The sequence below is a fragment of the Macaca fascicularis genome, chromosome 4 (assembly GCF_037993035.2).
Source record: "Macaca fascicularis isolate 582-1 chromosome 4, T2T-MFA8v1.1".
Taxonomy (NCBI): Eukaryota; Metazoa; Chordata; class Mammalia; order Primates; family Cercopithecidae; genus Macaca; species Macaca fascicularis.
The window spans coordinates 112,436,210-112,441,133 of record NC_088378.1 but is presented as its reverse complement, the minus strand read 5'-3'; the positions used below and the strand labels follow the sequence as shown (position 1 = coordinate 112,441,133).

The following is a 4,924-nucleotide window of genomic DNA, read 5'->3' as shown; positions in this document are numbered from 1 at the left end:
GTCACATGTGATGAGTGTGAAATGACATCTCTTCGCAGCAGGTGCTGGAGACAGTCTGGCCTTAGAGAAGCACTTAGACAGTTATAGCAAGAATGTTTTATAAATGGTGTTTGATATAGTCTAAAATTAATGGGGAATAAAAACATGTTGCTGAGAAATAATTAGTCATAGATCTAAAGTCAACAAAATCTTTCTTTTCTAATGTAACGATATATAAGATTTTAGAGAAAGGGAGAACAACTTGAAATAAATCAGAAAACATTTTTATATTAATCATTCTTTTCATATACTTCAAATTTGTACTTAATGCCCTTCTCCTCTTTCACATCAGAGACAACACCTTGTGGGTATTCTGGGAGAAGTGTACCTTTGTCTAAATCATATTCTGGGGGAAAAAAAGTGTAACTTTCAAGGTCTTGCATGATCCATACCACAAATAGTTTAAAATAATCTCTTAATTCATGGATTCCTTATAAACAGAACTGACTCCCACTGTAAAAACCATGTCTAGTTTATTCACTAATTCTAGTTACGCAATACGCTTTAAGGCATCACCCAGACTTTAGGCAGGAAAAGGAGCTCTTTATGGTGGTCCCTTGGATTCTCTACTGACAACTAAATTAATTATATACTTTAAAGGTTGATTCTTCTCAGTAATCGAGAACCAGGTCTTCCTACTCAAAAACACTAGATTCTGTTTACCTTCTACTGAAGAGGGTGTGGTCATTCTTTGGAATTGAATTTATTTCTAAGCTAGGGTCAGGGCAGGTCCCCATTCCTGACAATGCCCATCTTCTGGGAAACAGCGACAATGCAGTTTAGCGGATGAACCATGACAACAGCAGTTAACACCTATGAGCTGGGTCGCTACACCAGGATGCAAGGCCAAGAATCATGTGAAATTCTAACTCTTGTTTTTATATTGCCAGTCATTACCTCCATTTCTTCCTTGGATTTGGGTTACTGTTGAGGAATAAGATTATTGCTAATATTTATAATATTTTATCAGTATTCCATTTTATGATTAATAAGAAATATTTTACATCCATAAATTAGATAATGGGTTCACCTATAAATATTTTTAGCCAAATAGGAAATTTAAAAATTTACAGGATTAAGTATAGTTATAACATTTGCTGTTTTCAGTTGCATGAATGTTATATGGGGAGAAGAGTTAACCTGTAAATAAATAACTATTCAACCTTGATTTTCACCTTTGTTTACTTAAATGTATATTTTCAGTCTTCTGACAAATTTATTTTTGATAATGACTTTTTTGTTTGTTTGTTTTGATTTTGCTTTTGAGTCATGGAAAATCATTTATAAAGAGAAATACAACATGACTGTCTTTCTTCCAAAAGAAACATAACACTTGCATAGAAAAGTTTCAACTGTGAGGCAATATCTACCACAATCATTAAGGCAGATGGTTTACCTTCCTGTAATATTCAATTATCTCTTAGCTACCTATAAGTATATAATGTAAAGTGTTGAGTGCCTTATATTTATTCCATACAAGCTTAACGGTATTATAATTGCTTCACCTTTTTGATTCATATCACTTTAGTTTTGATGATGTTAGTATTCTACTGAATTAAAATTAAAAAAAAAAAACCACTTTTGTTTCTACACGTATTCCTCGGATAGAACAAACAAACATCAATGGAGGCTGCTGGCTCTCTTTGGTTTCTTGGGGTTTTCTGTGTAAGTTCATGTGTATCTACCTATATAAATTAAATTGAACTATAATTCTCAATGAATCTTAGAATTCCTTCCAAGTAAGAGAGATGAGGAGGGGCTTACACCCTCCATGATACTAACTAAAAGGAACACCTCATTTATACTCAGTCTTAATTTTTTTCTGGCCTTTATTTAATCTCAATTTGCAACTAATTTATTTCTTTGATTATTTGATAAATGTCTATCCTCCCCACTGTGTTTTAAGCGCTGTCAAAGCAAAGATCACATGTCTTTTGTTCACCATTGTACCCTAACCCTTAGGGCAGGGTTTAACTGAAGAAAATTCAAAGAAGAGAGCTACAAAGAGAATATAGGCTGCAGAATTATTGGCCTAACTCTTCAGGGTCCTGTCAGGGGACAAATCAACTTTTTCCTTATCTGTATTTATATGCTCTTTGACTCAAAATGCCCAGAAAAAAAAAATGCTCAAATTGTTCTGGACTGAGTCCCTTGCCTGCTTCTTGGCAAAAAGAACACAGGGCACCTGAACTGATAGACACACAAACTGTGTACAATAAAAGAATAGTAATTCCTCACAGAAAATCCAGTGTTGTTACCAAACCATAGCAGGGATGGATACCAGGAAAGCAAAACTGAGAGATGCTCATTACAGAGAATAGACAAATGGTTCTGTATTTACAATAAGTTATTTACAATAACAACACCAGAAGAGATGCAAAAAAAAAAAAAAAAAAAAAAAAAAAAAGCTGTCACATTTCCTTTAATGTCAGTTTTCCCTTAGAATAACCAACAGGAAGTTAATTAATCTTTTATTAAAATGTTTGTGCCATCAGATATTTTGGAAGGATTATCTAGACTGTATACCAAGATGGCTCATATCCCTAAAGCATTTTTTAAATACTATGAAGTGTTTTTCCCTTACATTGCTACTCCATGAAGGCAGGGACCATGTCTGTTTTGTATACCTCTATGTTCCTAGTACATGCTCATAGCCTGGCACAAAATACACACTCAAATATTATTGAATGAATAAATCAATGAAGGACTACAGAGGGTTTCTAACTGTATACAGTCGTGATTGATCTCTTTCCCTTATGGGAACTAAAAATAAGTTAAGACTGGAATTATTTTAAGATGTTTTTAATACAAAGTTGAAATACAAGTTAGTTACAAATACTTTACATTTGCATGTAAAAACATCTTAAAATAATTTTGGCCTTAACTTCTTTTTAGTTCTCATAAGGGAAACAAATAAAGCCAAACCCATAGTTTCAAAAGGAAAATATCTGTGTCGCGTCTAGGTTATGTTCAGCCTAAGATTCTCATGAAATGTTTTAGGAGGTAGAAAATGATGTAAGGTGATCTTGTGCCAGTTTGCCTCTGCTCTGAGGCAGAAAATAAGATCTCATAGACAGGTTTGAGAGCTTAAATTCCTACAAAATAGTTCTAAAAGTATGAGGGGCTAAATCTTGACACTAATTCATCTAGTGGTATTATTTTCCTGAAATAATCCTCCCTGGCAATTTGTCATGAAAATCTATCAGATGGACAAGTTTCTTCATCTATTGATTTTTTTCCATTGACATCTCCATTAAGTGATATTATTATTTCTGTTCAAAGTGTAAGGCTTTTTCGGTTGTACTGTCTACTGGGGCCTTAAATATTCATCCTGACTGTTCCTCACATTTAATTTATTTTTTGCTAACTATAGAATATGATTTCCTTGAAAGCAAATAAGCTTTCTTGTGCTTATTCCTGGTTTCATTGGTTTACTAACCTACAGTCACATCTCTAGCAAAAAATTATTTGACTTTTCTGTGTCTTTGGTCAGATAAAGGCCCATTCAAACCAGTGTTTTTGATCATATAGCAACTGGATAATAGGAAGAGTATTATGCTGAATTAAAATCTTATTAATAACTCTGACATGTATTAAATATTTGCCCTTGGGAACACATTTTTTTCTGAATATTTGAACCATTGTTCATGGAATGAGAGTAAGAATATAAATAGTAGGTCTATTACATCAAATGGAATAGCATATAAGAATGGCTAGCACACTGACAGAATCATGACAAATATTCGAAAATGGTTATTTTCTTCCTTCACTTCCAAACAGAAAATGGCTATACTTTTTCTGACCCAGTAGACTACTAGTAACTGAAAAGTGTTCCTCGGCTATAAGGTGGATATGCATTGCCTAATAAAGACTCTAATCTACTAATTATCCATATAGAGACTAAATGAAAGCTTATGCAGACATCTAATGGAAATTTTTCTTCTAGCATCATTCAAGGCTGGACATGAATTTATCTTTGCCTACTTTATACCTGCAAATAGTTAATTATATTAGATCAGAAGCATTTATTTTCTCCTTATTTGATATATGATATTGTTGTCACTTTCTATTTGAAACTGAAATGGTAAGATTAAAGACTGCATCAAACAGCTAGATATAACTATAGTATTTAACCAGCATATAACCATGAACTAACACAGTGCCTAGAACCTATTGGATACTCAATAAATATATATTGAAGAAATAAAACATATAAATGAATAAAGTTGTACTATCTACTGGGCTCTGACATAGAATATGAATGATGAAGATTTTTCTGTGTTTATATCCATATATCTAAACATAATCTTCAAACCTTCCTTTAGGGAGGCTCTCATTGCCCTGCCCACTGCATACCAATAAATCATAGACACTTCAATCCACTTCTTTATGCCCAGAATAGTACTAAATACTTTGTTCAATAATGCCTACTGCTTAATAAAATATACAAATCATGCAAAGTAAATGTGACATTATAATATGTGCTAAACAGTGCTATTCATTTTGCCCACAGTGTTAAAGACAGAATATATGACTTTAGCATTTTAAAATATGAGATGTTAAAGCAAAACCAGAAGAAAATAAATGGGGTCATTTGATGGCTTGCAACAAGCTGATTTTGGGTGAAAAGCCCTTTGTGTTAAAGTTAATGTGATCTTGGGTAAACGAAGCTATCTGCACCTCCACTGCAGAGATAACTGCAAAAGACAGAAGGCAAGCACAATGCCACGGAACACAGAGTGTGAAACCCAAACTGGTGGATAAGAGCATTGGAAAATGAACTGTCTGGTTAAATATTATAGAACAGGAAAACTTTAAGTTACATTTGGGAACTTTCACAGGAAAGATTGGGAAAAGGCATTCCAGGAAGAAGAAGCAACATATA

At 33.3% G+C, this 4,924-nt stretch overlaps 1 pseudogene; it reads right to left on the bottom strand.

Annotated features, from left to right (window-relative positions):
- Window positions 1-269: 269 nt before the first annotated feature.
- LOC102136729 (dihydrofolate reductase pseudogene) lies at window positions 270-834 on the bottom strand (annotated as a pseudogene).
- Between the last annotated feature and the right edge of the window lie 4,090 nt (window positions 835-4,924).